Below are 15619 nucleotides of genomic sequence, written 5' to 3'. Positions count from 1 at the left end.
GTATTATGAATATATTAATAGACAGACTCAAGTTAAATCTCCAGTCAGGTCTATGGTGCCGACTTTTAGAAACACTAGAACGTACTGATAAAATCAGATGAGAAATCTAAACATTTTTCTTCACTGTTGAATAAAGTAAAAACTTTTATACATTTATACGCTTGTTTGTCCTGAATGAAACGCAGTGAATCATGACATTTGTGTATCGTTACTAAGTTACTGTTAGAAGTCAAGTAGTTTTACACAAATACAGTACAAATGCTTAATGAGATCATTTTAATTTTGCTTATTAAATGAAAACAGTCACAATGTGTTCCATCACAGGATTAGGTTTGCTGGCCCAGATATGTACTGTATGTATATATGTGTCATTCATTTAATAAAGTCAACTCTGAAACTAGAGAAACATCTCATTTCTTCCTCCTTTTTATGAAGCAAATCTACTTTTGATCATAAAAGACAACCAGATGCTCCAGACTGTTAGCTGCCAGACAGGAGACACACACACAAACAAATCCTTACTCTTGATAGGAGCTGCAGTTAATGGAAACCTGGTATCAGTCTCCTCCTTCACAGTGAGCTGCTCTCCTTCCTGACTGGTCCAGAGTTCCTCCTGTTCCTCCTTTATCTGGAGGGGCTCTGGCTCCTGCTGATCCACATCAGGACTCTGTTCTTCAGGAGCCTCTTCTTTAACATCTGCTGGCAGCACTGAAACACATTACATGCATTATGAACAACTTTAACTTCATGTTTCTAAGCTGGTAAAGATTCACATTAGAGAAAAACATCTGATCAGCAGTTTAGAGAAAACTGAACCTCAAGAACTGACAGTTTAGGTCATGTGCAGAATCTCATATTTAACCCCTGAATTAAATCACTATTATATAAAACATAATTGCCTGAGTTTTGCTGTGAAGCAGATGGTTTGTGAAGTAGAGATTGTTCATATAATACAGCACAGAGACCAGAAATAAACACATTTTATCATTTAGTGCAGTGATAAGAAAAAGGAGACATAATTTATCATAAACCAACAACTAGTTGTTCCTTAAACAATCCTTCAATGTGTGAAATATGCATCAAGCGGCATTAGTGGACAGTTTCTGAGGGAAATCCATCAGAACCCATGAGATCTATTCGATTTTATGATTAGTTGTAGCTTTAATTATTAAGTATCACTTTTATATCAGTGAGCGTTATTATTCAATGATGGGAACACGTGTTACTCCATGCTTGTGGCTTTATGTTCAGAATATTTGACGTGCAAACAATAGTTTAATATGCACTGAAGGAGCTCTCTCTACATCAGCAACAAGAAGATTACAGAACAGTTTCTGGTTATTTTATTGAACTTCATATTAAGTGAGATGTTTTGTCCTAAACTAGAGGTCTGTCATCTTTACAATAAAAGAGCAATTATTGCCCTCAGTCCAGCTACATAAAACTAATTTAAAGACACAAATCTTACATGACCTTTTGAAAAAGACAAGTTATAATTCCTGATAAATATCTACTATGTTAAAATTTGTTTTTATTATTCAAGAACCTATTTTAGTTTTAGATTCTAAAATAATGAGAAAAAAAAAGAGGATGGACACATTTTCCTCTATTGGATGTTGATATTTGTGGAAAATGATGTAAAAACATCACATAGTTTCTAACCTGATGACAAGAAAAATAAATGTTGGGAAAAGTCTGTGGAAATCTAAATAACTGCTAAAACCTGCATTTATTATTTTATCTTTATTTTTAAAAACACACACACATCAGATCCATTGACTTATATCGGCTCACTTCACCGCAGTTAGATGATCCTCTGTCGTTTCAAACTCTAATATTTCTGAGCTGGGCTCCAGAAGCTCCTGCTGATGTTTCACTATCCTAACAACGAGTTCTAATTCAGAGGAATAATCCACCAGCAGACTGAAAACGGCTCCTAAACTTTAACTACCATCCACACAGTTGGCATGAAGAAGGAAACATCCAAACCTAATCTGGGCTGGAAAACATCATCCATCATCTGGTGTCTCTTCCTCTGCTGCGTCCTGCCGCTGTTTGAGCTCCTGCTTCCCTCCAGTTTCTTTGACCAGATGTTCCTCAAGCTGCTGGACTTCTTTCCAGAGTTCATCAACTGCTGCTGCTGCAGCTCTCTTACAGCTTTATCAACACTCCCGCTTCTGGGCTGCTGACGAACAGGGAACAAAGGATAAATGCTGCGGAACCTCGGAAGTCGGAACTGGGACGTCGGAACTTACGTCATTTCCGGGTTGTAGCGTTCCAGTTTCCTGCTTGTTTTCGTTCGTATTGCTAACAACTGTAACAGCAGCCTTACAACAATAACACTGATCTACGCGCTATTTCGTGCATATAAACAGCGTTGAAACATCTCGTCTTATAAACACTGAAAGTAGTTCGTCTACAACTGACTCATAATTCAGACTTTCGCGGAGGTTCCAGATTAAATTTCCTAATCGGAGCTCGGATATTCCGACTTCCTATTTGATGAGAATTTGTGCCTCTCTGTGTTTTTTTCTCTTTCATCTTATAATTTTATGTGTGCCTTAAACTTTTACAATCTGGTATTTCTTTTGTATATACAGGTCCTTCTCAAAATATTAGCATATTGTGATAAAGTTCATTATTTTCCATAATGTCATGATGAAAATTTAACATTCATATATTTTAGATTCATTGCACACTAACTGAAATATTTCAGGTCTTTTATTGTCTTAATATGGATGATTTTGGCGTACAGCTCATGAAAACCCTAAATTCCTATCTCACAAAATTAGCATATCATTAAAAGGGTCTCTAAACGAGCATGAGCTTCAGACTGGTTCCATACAAGAGGTCACTGACCTCAGCATTATTCACATAAAAATAAATTCACCATATTGTGACTTTTTAAGCTGTGCATTATCAGCCACAATACAATGAAACAGACAAGTAAAGTTTATAACTCTGGTTATTAAAATAGTTTGGAAAACTGCAGGATTTAAACCTCACAGCTGTTATCTGTGATTGTGATCATTTAATATTAGAAGGCAAAATGCAGCTAATGTGCAGGACTATTGTTTAATGGTGGGACAAGGAGGGTTTTTGTAACACCTATCGATCATGTGATGCTTGTAACTTCAGGGCTTTTATCTCTGATTTTGCTAAACAAACAGATCCAATACCCACAAACCATTAAATGCAGTTGAGTATTATAATCTCCTTGGACTCCTAGCAGCTAATACTCTGGAAAAATAATTCAACCTTTGGAGTGTTAGAGGGTGTTTTCAACACTGCTCGACCACGTGAGGCAAGGCCTTTACCTTAGACTGTGCAGAATAAAGAGACCCAACACTTGTAGTCAGGAGACGTAGCCTAGTTGTTGAAGGAGGAGCCTAAATGTAACTTTTCATCCTACATGCAAAGAGCCACGTCACAATACTCACATGATTATGTTATGTTACAGTAAGCTAAAAAAGTCTTACGAACACAAGCTGTCACAAGATTATGGTTGATCAATGTAAGCAACATTTTATTCTGTCTAAATTTATAGGTCTTTCCCTGGTATTTTTTTCAAGAAGTTCTGCAAGGGGAAGAAAACGCTTTTTCTCTCCATCCAGAGTGGTTTCCACCAGTTTCAAAAGTATAACAGCACATTTTTTTATTTTTGTTTAATGAAAACACTGATAAAACACCAAAATCAGACACAGAGTTGAGACTCATTCTAGCTGGAATGGAGAGACGTACTTTAACTTTCCCTGAGTCTGCTGATCACTTACAGGTAGAGGAAGGTCCTCCCTTTGACTGCTTTTATTCACACTCATTTTTTAAACACTTATTTTTATAAAAAATTTATTTTGTTCTTTTCCATGAACAGATTTCAGAACATCTGACCAGTCACTACCCAAAACTTCAAAATCTAACAGGGGGATGGCTGCTTTATAAACATTAAGTATTAAAAACTGTAAAATTGTTATTTACAGAATTTATTTGTGCTCTTCTATTATATTGCTTGTTTATTTCTTTTTGTAGGAGGTTCTGGACGGAGAAAACTTTCACTTATACCTCCAGAGACTGAGGGTTACCATGGAAACCTTTTGAAAACTGTGACAGTAGGAGGAAAAAACATGATCTACATATTTCCACTTCAGGAGAAAACTGATATGTCTCCTCTTCCTCTGGATGCTCTAGAACTTCAAAGCATGCCTAAAGCATCATGGGAAGTTTGCAGTGTTACCTTGCAGTTGTAAGTCTTGGCTGTCCGTGTAAAATCATGTGTTGACCTCAGATCTTCAGGAGACGACTTTGAAATCTCTAAGATTGTTTAATATCGTCATGCTCTTTATTTTATTTTTTTACTTTTTCTTACAAAAATATATTTTTAAAGTATTCTCATCATGAAAGCAGTGCTAATGAAGGTACTCCAGTGGCGTCAACATCAAGTACAAATGATGCCAGTTTCCCTGGAACACATCTGGTAATGCAGGACTATGTGTTAACTTTGGAAACATTTCTTTTTGTATGACCTGTACCTCTTTTAATATAGTGGGCAGGAAACATACTGTATGTTCAAAAATAATAAGTACTTTTTTGTCCTTTTTAATTCATAACCCGTACTAAATATTACAGCAGTTTAGTGTCATACCAGTTGTTGTTTTAAACTTTAATTTAATATTAAGCTCGGTCACCAACAACTTACACAATACAGCATCTCACCTAAAAACACTTATTTGAATAAATCTGTCCATAAAGCTGCTGAACTGAACAACTTTCATTTTACAAACTAAGAAACAACTTCTCCATTTCATTTTTTAGTTTTTAATTTGAGGCAGCTTGTCCAGTATGTGAAGAGGAATATCTGCTGGATATTTTACAGATCCATGCCAGCTGTTGTGGAGACAGGTGAGGAGTTCCTAAAAATAGGAACCATTTTTATAAATATCTCAACGCCAACAGTGAAGTTTCTCCACTATTTCAAATATACAATAACAAACCTTCTAATCCAAATGAACAGAGTACTCCTCCTAATGCTGTCTGTTGGATGGGTGCAAAAACTTGTTATCACTCATGTAAAAACCTTGTGTTGCAAGGCACCTGCACTATGCCTTCCTCCCTGTGTGTGTGAGATCATTGTTATCTCTGTGTGAACCAGCCTCCTTTCCGTCTCACACACACACACCCTGTCTGAACTGTCTGTTGAACTGTGCATATAAATAAAGAGATAGGGTGTCAAAAACTTTGTAGTTTCACTGCAAAGTGGGCTACCCTTGTCACAAGTAACTCTGACTGTATCGTTCTTACCTCTGAGTTGACTAAATAATACCTAACATTTATTGGTCCTTCGAAGCCGGATTAATTCAATAACCTTATTTCTCTTTGCTTTAACAGTGACTCTGGGATCCGTGGGGGAAGCCTGACGTCGAGCGAAGCACCGCTGCACAGCCTCCTTTAGCCGGAGTGGCTGAAAGTCCCGGTGTGTGTGAATTCACACCTGGCCAGTGGGTTATTGCCTTCCTCTGCGCGGGGTGACTCTCACAGGGTCCAGAGAGTCACCAAGAAGTCAACTCCGAGGTGAGACAGTTTTAAAATACAGTTCATAGGAAAAGTACATAACAGTCGTTGGTAGTGCGTCGCCGGTAAGGACGCTGCATTGGGATGGTTTTATTCCACCGTGAAAGGAATAGTGACAAATTTGGTACAATCCCGCCGTGACGGGGATTAAAGAAAACGACTGAGGATTATTCCCCTGTGAGGGAATAGAGTAAGCGCTATATAAATAAAAGAAGAAAAGTACTTAAAAGTCGTTGGTAGTGTGTCGCCGGTAAGGACGCTGCATTGGGATGGTTTTATTCCACCGTGAAAGGAATAGTGACAAATTAAGGTAGGGCCCCGCCAAGAAGGGGGCCAAATAAAACGACTAAGGGTTATTCCCCTGCGAGGGAATAGCATAAGCGCTATAAAAGTAAAAAGAACGGAGTAAATTGAGCTCATAAAATAACACCAAGTTAACTTAGAAAAAATTACAAGGTACCTGAAACTAACTGTGTGACTGTGTTGTGTGTGTATATGGAGGACTAAGCATTTTAATAGAATCAGCAGGATTCTGCTAGTCCTGTGTTTTCTTTTGCCCAGATTAAAACTACGTACTGGTGACTTTGGAGATTCAGGTCGGATTTCATTCCAGAAAATTAACACCGCTGCGAATTAGTCGCAGTAGAAGGGCGTGTTAATGTCCTCTCCTTAAAGTCTCATGCCAGTGACCTTTTATCTGGGACATTTATACTATAATTAAACTAACATAAAACATAATGGGGAAGAAACAAAGTAAACTAATTGACTTAGAAGGGGAGGTAAAGTTTATGGAGAACTATGTAAAAGGAGCAGGTATGATCTGTCATAGATGGAATAAAAAATAAAAAACATGGGTTTTTGGGCAAATTAGATACAAAGGATGTCTTAAAATTACAAGGGGATCTAAAATTAGCAATAATGAAAACTAAAAAGAGAAAAATAACAAAGAACAATGGGGGAAGAACAGAGAAAAAGCTCTGATTTAACAGAAATATGTGCACGATGGCATAAAAATACGGATTTTCAGGTAACTTAATTATCACTGAAATCCTAAAACTACACGGGGATCTTAAACTGGAGATTATGCATTCAAAAGATTCAAGAGACAATAAAAAACCTTGCCAGGTTATAATTTCAAAGGGGACTTTTCAGTCCCTGAGTGCTCACAGTTGATAAACAGATTAAAACAAAAAGATGAATTAAAAAAACAACAATAAGAGCAGCTTTTAACTGACATAGCCATAATACTGAGGCCTTAAGAAAAGCACAGAAAAAAAACTTTCAGCTTAACTGAAAACAAATAAAGGGGGGGGGCGGACTGCCACCCATCCCAGTTTAGAATACCAAGGTAGCCCCAAATTATAAAGACTAAGAGGTGGTTTTAGAGGACGTGGTAAAATAAGTTAAAAGAGGAGGTGACAATGTGGACAACATGGAAACTGTCCAACTGGACAACCCAGTGAACAATGACTAGAGTTGTTAAAGAAGTAATCTGAGAGTAAACGATATTGTAGGCAAGCATTAGTGAGAAACAGGTGCTTTAAAAATCATTCTATGGTGTTATACTACCAACAATATCATGATAAAATGCAAAAGATTCATTTTACAGGGAAATAATTCCATATTTGGCTCAGATTGTGTGCATTCTTGATTTTTCCTCTTTGAGAGAAGTTAAATTTCAGCTCTGTGAAACAACCTTGACAAAGAGATGCAACTGCCTGAAAACAAAGATAAAACTTCTGCAAACAGCAGAAGTCTGTCTCTGCTGAAAGGTCTGAAAAAAAAAAAACAATTGTAACTCTACCCTGCATGTGTCAAACTCAAGGTCCGCGGGCCAAAACCGGACCCCAGAGGTTTAGTGATTCTCTAGAAGTAGAGCCTTTTAATATGGTGATTGTGTGCTTGAATGTTATTTTGTCAATCAATAAGCAGTTTTGTCTACATTCTGCCACAATCTGCCTTTTGAAAATGTTTTGAATCTTGCTCTTTATGTATAAAAAAAAAAAAGAAAGAAAAGAAAAATTGGCTAAAGTCTGCAGACACAAAATGAACCTGGATTGAAGCTCTAACTATGTTTATTTAATCTGAGATCTTCTCCAAATGCAACAGTATATGTCAGTCTACATGAGATACTAACAACTTCACCTACTGATATAATATACAGATCTGATTGAATATGTGAAACAAACAATGATGAAAGTTTTTCAACAGGTGATGCTCATCCAGGAGGAAGACAGTGTTCCTAGGAAATGCAGCTCATTCATTAACAATCAATTTTTCTCCTATAGGTGGAAGTTTTGCTGACTAATCATAGGATGGATCTATGAAACATTATGTGCACAGACCAAATGACCAAGGTTCTGACTGACTTATGAACCTCACTGACCTGACAATGATAACATGACACCCAACAGATAACACCTTTAAGGTGGACCCACTAAGACCACCTTATTGATTCTTGGTGAATAAAAAAAAAGAATTGAAGCGTTCAAAACAGACCTTGTGGAAACAAAAGGGGTTATGAGGAAACAATGTGCATTTTAAGAATAATAGAAGTCAAATTATGTTAATATTTTTGCAAATAAAATTACTCTGACAGAGAAATAAGTAAGTAGTGTGTGAATGTGTGTGAATGGGAATGACTGATTTCATTGTAATACATCTTTGAGGGACCTTAAAAGCGCTAATAAAGGTCTGATGTTCTGATGATCTTTGCCAAATTTATATCTTTATAAGGTTTCCAGAATCTTTTTCGAAAAATCATATAAAGATGGCAAAGGTTCTACCTCTACTGAAAATACTGATAACCATAAGAAAGTTCATAGACCCGTCTTGAATTTTTCCTAATTCTTTTACAAACAGGTATTTAAACTTTCATGTGGCCAAATGTCTGTGTTTGACTTTCTGTTTTTGTGAAATAAATGTCTGTTTCATGTTATGTAAAAATTAGAGTCCTCAACATTACCATAATAATATTAGGTCAGTTCTCTATGGTAAAACAAAAAGATTTTAACAGATGTTTAGACTTTTTCCAGTCAGGTTCAAAATGATTGAATTAGACTCAAACTTAACATAAGATGAAATGAACCTTAACAGAATTACTGGACTGGACTGAAATAGATAAAACTTTAGTTAATTGAAACAAACTTTAGTTACTTGAACTAAATACAAAGCTGACTGAAACTGTATGTTGTATCTATAAAACTGGGTAAGATAAACTAAGATTATAAGATATAATATGCCCTTCATTTTTTGTGTTCATCAGTGAGTGAGTTTTTATTTTTTATTTTTAATAAGAACTAAACCAAGCATTATTTATAATAATAGCAACTACCAAAAATAGTGATCTCATTTTTAAATGTAATAAGGACTTACTTTATAAAATATGATAAAAAAGAATAATAAGAATTTGGAAAAACAGAGGCTTTAAACCTCTGCAGGAACAGCACTGACACTGTCAAAGGTAGATCCTAATACAGAAATCTGGAAGCTCATTCTGGCGTGGATAGTCAAAGTCCATCCAAGGACACATTTAGATGAGGCAGAGGGACAAATACAGGGATTAGCTGAGAGCAAAGAGAGCAACATGCATCCTGCCTTAGCTGCTGTCCCACCTGAACTGTGGTCCCAATCATCAACTGATGTAGGGCTTATAAAGGGGTTCCCACCATACAAGGTTAAACTAATATCTGAAAAAAGGCCATTAGTCCGTCAATACCCCTTCAAGCCAGAAGCTGAAGAAGATACTAAGCCAGTAATACAAGATATGTTGAAGTCAGAAATATTAAAAGAAGCACCTGACGCTACATGCAAGGCATATCACACTGACATCGCTATTATTATCACAGGCAAACATAACTCTAAAAAGATGTGCCCTTTAAATCCAAGTACTCTAATACCTACTGCAGAAGATGGAAAACCACATTCTTATAAAGCAAAAGTTGAAGAAGACACCAAACCCAGGCAAGACATTTCTCAAACCCTTATACCAGATTCATGTGTTGTGTTTGTAGATGGCTCAACATCTAAAGATGAATATGGAAAGAATAGAGTTGGTTATGCAGTAACAACCATCGATAGGATAATAGAAGCTAAATCTCTACCCAATACATGCTCAGCCCAAACAGCAGAATTATATGCTTTAGTAAGAGCATGTGAATTACATGAGGGACAAATACTTACTATATACACAGACAGCCAATACGTGTTCGGATCAGTACATCACCATGCTAAGATTTGGCAAAATAGAGGTTTTAAAACATCATCAGGGACAGAACTAACTCATTTCAACCTATTAAAGAGAAAATGTCAGATCTGCTATTTATAGACACAGACGTGCTGAAAGACGCCCAACAGTCAGCAACCAAGACAGAAATAAAGGCCTGGCTAAAGAGAGGAGCACAGAAAAAAGATGACATCTATCAGATAGAAGATAAACCAATCCTCCCAAAAAAGTTATACAACACAGCGGCTACAGTGACACATTGGGAAGACCCACGTGTCAAGGGGGGAATATGTCACATCTGGTAAAGCATTAATGCTACACTATAAATATTTCTGACTATGCAAATCATTTTTGCAGATCATGCATAAGTTGTTGCAAACACGGGGGAAGAAATATTGCCTAGTTGTAATAGATGAACCTAGTGACACATTTCTTCCCCACATATGGTATCCCACAGATTATAAGGTCAGATAATGGAACTCATTTTGTAAATAAATTAATAGAACTAAGTTCTAATGCATTAGGGTTTCAGTTAAAGATTAAGGAAAACAATGGAAGAAACAGGGAGGCCATGGCCCGGATGCCTATCCCTGGTTAAATTATGGATGAGAATAACTCCAAATCAAACTGGTCTTACTCCATTTGCCACCTACTGTACATCATTGTATAACTCCACCCACTGTGTTCTGAGCCTGAGATCACGTGACACCAAGTTGCTGATGTGAATTTGTATTCTCAAAGAAATAGTACATGGCAGACCGTTTTCTCTGCCCTCTGACATGAATGAAATAGAGAAAGCACAACAGGAACCTTCATTAGCTGAGTGGATGAATAAAATGTTGCAGACAAAAGAAGAACAAATGTCCAGTGGTCTGCCGATAATCTCTGCTCCTATCCCACAGAATGAGGCCTGGAGACCTGGTCCTGATTAAGACACTCCACCGGAAGGATTGGAGCACTCCTTGGTGGAAAGGGCCGTTTCAAATACTCCTAACAACGCCCACAGCTCTGAAAATAGCAGAGAGGCCTTCCTGGATCCATAAAAGCCACTGTAAGCCAGTTTTGCCGTTACAGGAGCCAGATCAACCGACGGGGTAGCAGAGGAAGTCCGGGTTCAAAGATGGCCCAGCGTCTCAAACCGGTGAAGAAAACAGCTGATCTGCACCCAATTATAAAATGGCTCTCTGTAACATGAGGACAGGACTGATAAGCCTGAGCTTAATTCTGGTAGCAGGACTCTTTCTCTATCTAAAGCAGGATCCACAGGAGGTGATACCGAACCAGAAGAGATGGACATCAGACGGGACCCATCTCAGACCACTGACGGAAGAACATGACGCACATCCATTCCTACAGAATTTCTGGTATTGTTCATGGTAGCATATGCAACACTGAACCAGGTGGAAATGCACGAAAATGAAGGGGACGATTATGATGACATGTAAATAAATCACATCAAAAGCCTGAGTGTACTCATACATTGTATTTCATAAAATGACCTTACAGCAGAAAATCGAAAGAAGTTGTTGCTTAAGTGAAATGAGAAAAAGTACAATGATGACATAAACAGGGCAGATTTTTAAATTCCTTTATTATGTTTCACTGTTTTCATTAAGTATTATTCTTTTATTTTTATGATTTCAAGTATTATTCTTTTATTTTTATGATTTCAAGTATTATTCTTTTATTTTTATGATTTCAAGTATCATTCTTTTTCAAGTATTAATCAACATTTAACTTTTAATGGTTGCCGAGGGCGGCGGGGCCGTATGAGTATTTCCCACAAAATATAATCTGTTTACCGTCCGTGGGTTTTCGCTCATACAAAGTATTTTTCTTACTCGTTTTTATATTAAATGTTTTTACTTGTGATAAAAGGAGGGACTGTTGGATGGGTGCAAAAACTTGTTATCACTCATGTAAAAACCTTGGGTTGCAAGGCACCTGCACTATGCCTTCCTCCCTGTGTGTGTGAGATCATTGTTATCTCTGTGTGAACCAGCCTCCTTTCCGTCTCACACACATACACCCTGTCTGAACTGTCTGTTGAACTGTGCATATAAATAAAGAGATAGGGTGTCAAAAACTTTGTAGTTTCACTGCAAAGTGGGCTACCCTTGTCACAAGTAACTCTGACTGTATCGTTCTTACCTCTGAGTTGACTAAATAATACCTAACACTGTCGTAACCCGTTTTTATTTTTCAGTCTTGAGGAGACCTCACCCAGACCAGAACAGGTTTCCAAATCACTTGGAGGTGCACTGAAAAAGTCACTGACACATGTTAATATATCATTTATAGCTGACACATTTCACACATAGGTGCTAATGTTAATTATTTTTTATTTTTTATATATTTTATATATGTAATTTTCTGTATCTCAATCACACACAATATAATTTATCCAGATGCATTTAAACTAAGTATATTCTATTTATATGAAATATAGCGACACACAGACTGTGGATAGTAAATATTTTTTCTGTTAGCATAGAAAGTTCTTCATTCAGATTGTTTTTCTAAACTGAATTTCCTTATTTTTTTCCTCTACTGATTGAAGTCTTGATGATGTAATGAAAGAAATCACCAGTGCAGTATCAACAGATGGCAAAAGCTTTGATATCACAGTCTGTCGCCAACATGTTGGAAAGAGGCATTGCTCAATGGCAACGTCAGAAGGAATCATCCCGACCAACCCACTGAAAGTCATGTTCATAGGTGAAGCTGGGATGGACACAGCTGCCCTCCGTCAGGAACTTTTGACAGGAATGTCATTATCATCCAAACCCTTCATTACTGAAATATAAGTAAAGTTTTACATTTCCTTTTTACTGGTCAACTTTTCACAGCATTGACAATGTTTTGGTGAACATCTTTACCTAAAGTTGTAGTCGGCTAATTCTTTTTACTTTAGGGACAATTTCTGACAATTTAGACAACATTTTAGATTGTAACAATGCATTTTTGGAAGACAAACAGATATATAAAATTTGTCAGTAAGTCTAAATTAATCATGAATTAATTTCTCTGTAGTTCTGCAATATGTATTCTATTATAAATGTTTTTACTGAAAACATTCTGTATGCTTTTAGAAATGCTTGCAGGGACTGAGAGGTCTTCTTCTTGAAGGGATTTCATGGCTGCGCACCAAAGTATTTCCTGTCTGATTTGGACAGAGGTCATTTCAGGTATTTGCCAAAATGTCATCTGTTGTTTATTATGATTTCAGTTAAACTTGACAATCATGCAACAGATTTCTGTATTTATTTTTTTTCCTGTTTTTATCATTCCAACAACTGATTTTAATTTAGTTTTATTTTTTCCAGGACTGTTGGAGAAATAATGGCTGTCAGTTTGGCTCCAGGAGGACCAGGTCCAAACTTTATGAGGCCTTGGTGCTACAAAGTCTTGTGCTCTGGATCCCTTGAATTTGAAAGCAGGGACATAAATGATGTGGCAGATAGAAAACTGTACTGATCTTTTATCAAAGGTGAGAACATTTGGATAACTGCTAGAAAGCATAAAATACCTCAAAGCCCAACATTTTAAAAAGCAAATGTTTTAATACATAATACAACCTAAACTGCTGTTGTAGATAGATCAGTAGGGTAATTATCATCTGCAAATATTCCCATCAGACGGATTGATCAGCTTGAATAAAAAGGAATAAATGATGCGGTATGTATGTGAATTATTTGTGCCTTAAGTTCTGTTCAGACAGTATGTTGCCTTAAGTCCTTTGTAGACTGCTGTTGCAAATTCACATCAAATCACCTCTGATGTTAATGCATAATCTCAACACACACAGGATAATAATGGACGTACTTTACATACATCTGGTTAAAATTTAGCAGCAAAACTGGCAAATAATACGCCATGTTCAAAAAAAGAGAAAATATCATAATGGAACGACATCATCAGTGTGTGCAATAATAATACTATTTTAAATGCAGTATTTGTTGATTTAAGTTGTATTCATGTCACAGAGATAATACTGTTAAATATAGTAAAGATCACAGATGATGTAGGAAACAACACAATGACAGATGAGGAAGAGGTTGGAGAGGAAGATGTAGATTTATCACATCATTGCAATAATCAAGAAAACTAGTGTCTTGGCATGATTTCCTAACACTGTGCTGCTCCAGTAAATAAACTATTTAATAAAACCAATAAAGTATAATAATTTTTGGAATTAATTCAGTTATAACTTAAATAACTGGAGAGTAAAAACAATCTAGGTTTCAGATTTATTTAAAGGAAATACATTTATTTCATTATAATATAAAGTACAGATTAAAGATGTTTTCTGTCTTTTTATTCATGTTCTTTCTTTTATCAGTTTGTTCTGGTGAATACAGATTACACAGAGACTCATATAGGGGTATAGGGAGTCAAGGACAATTTATGTGTTATTCATCATTATCTTCCCTTCACTCAAAAGAATGTAACATTAGATCCAAAAAGACATTAATAAACATCACATAACCACACTAACTATAATCTTATTGTTGTGGGTTACATAACAACTTTGTACAGGTTAGTGGATTTAGACAAAAAGACGACCTTAATATTCCAGAACTAATATGGCTTCAAATGCCCCTAGCACTACACAACATGTCCCTATAATATTTGTTTTATAGTAATGTTACCCTGCTCATTTGTTTTTGCCTCTTTTCATTAACAGATCATTAGTCCTACATGCAAATCTGAGGGTGTTCCCAATGTAGCAGCACATAAGGGACGGGCTGAGGCTCTATGGCTGCTCAGATATAACGGCCAGATACCCAGATACTTGTCAGCCATGTTGGTACCAGTTAGTACACTTTGGGTTCTGTCTTAAAAGGCATCATTTTAAAATTAGTGATTGTGTGTTGATCTGTGTCCCTGAAATACAAAACAAGACATTATAGCAGCTTCTATAGTTGAAAGTTATTTAGTACCATAGTATCATAACATACTAAGAAATACTAATGTGTTTTTTTATATTCCCTTAGATTCCCTTGAATGTTATTGAAATGATCTGCTCCAATTTCTTTTAAGTCCTGCCTAACAGACCCTGTCACTGACAGATAAAATCATTTTACAGTAAAAAGATGTATTTTAAAGAATCATAGGGTCCACATTTAAAAATGTGAACATATCAAAACACAACTCAGCTATTGGTGGCATACCTGCAAAAGACATGTTAAATATTTAAGACTCATCCATGAATGTTATAATGATGAATAATTCATTTTTAGATAAAAGTACAAAAACACATGGACTTGTGGCTCATCATTTTGTTTCTGTTCTCCAACTCATGGTAAACAAATTCAAGAGCAGCCAGTAACTGTTCAACGTCTGTTCAATACTCTGTGACATTACTTATGACAAATGATGTTTTCTTGTAGCGACAGTATGGACAATAATAATCAAATTGGCTCTATGAAACACAATCAAACATACTTATACATGTGACTAAATATAAGGGATTGCTTTAACTCCTCCTCTTGATAGGCAGATGCAGACGTCATCATCTCTGTCTGCCCAGCAGAACTCAGTGAAAGTGGTTCTAACAAGGAACAATCTGAGGTCAACCTAATGGATCATCTGCAGGATCTTCTCCAGGAACTAGAGGAAGGTAACTGCTTTTAATCTATGCATTTTGATTAAAATAAATGATTGATCAAAACTAAATGTACAATTATTACTGTTTCATCAAGTAGTCAAATAGTGGTAAGATGGTGTACTTTTTCTGTCAACGATGCGCCGACATTATTACACTTTTTAATGCTTCCTTCTCAGCATAACAGAACCACAATCTTAATATTTTAACAATGTTTTCAA

General features: G+C 36.3%; 1 long non-coding RNA gene across 2 annotated transcripts; it reads left to right on the top strand.

Moving 5' to 3' along the window:
- Nucleotides 1-3868: 3868 nt before the first annotated feature.
- LOC124865133 lies at nucleotides 3869-12047 on the top strand. Of its 2 annotated transcripts, none has more exons than XR_007037465.1 (4): nucleotides 3869-3946; nucleotides 4027-4240; nucleotides 4402-4896; nucleotides 11997-12047. It is a non-coding gene; the product is annotated as an uncharacterized LOC124865133 (long non-coding RNA). The 2 variants fall into 2 exon arrangements; XR_007037464.1 differs by having other exon boundaries at nucleotides 4382-4896.
- The last annotated feature ends 3572 nt before the right edge of the window (nucleotides 12048-15619 follow it).

The sequence above is a fragment of the Girardinichthys multiradiatus genome, unplaced genomic scaffold (genome assembly GCF_021462225.1).
Source record: "Girardinichthys multiradiatus isolate DD_20200921_A unplaced genomic scaffold, DD_fGirMul_XY1 scaffold_26, whole genome shotgun sequence".
In the NCBI taxonomy this organism is placed as follows: Eukaryota; Metazoa; Chordata; class Actinopteri; order Cyprinodontiformes; family Goodeidae; genus Girardinichthys; species Girardinichthys multiradiatus.
This window is presented reverse-complemented; position numbering and strand designations above follow the sequence as displayed.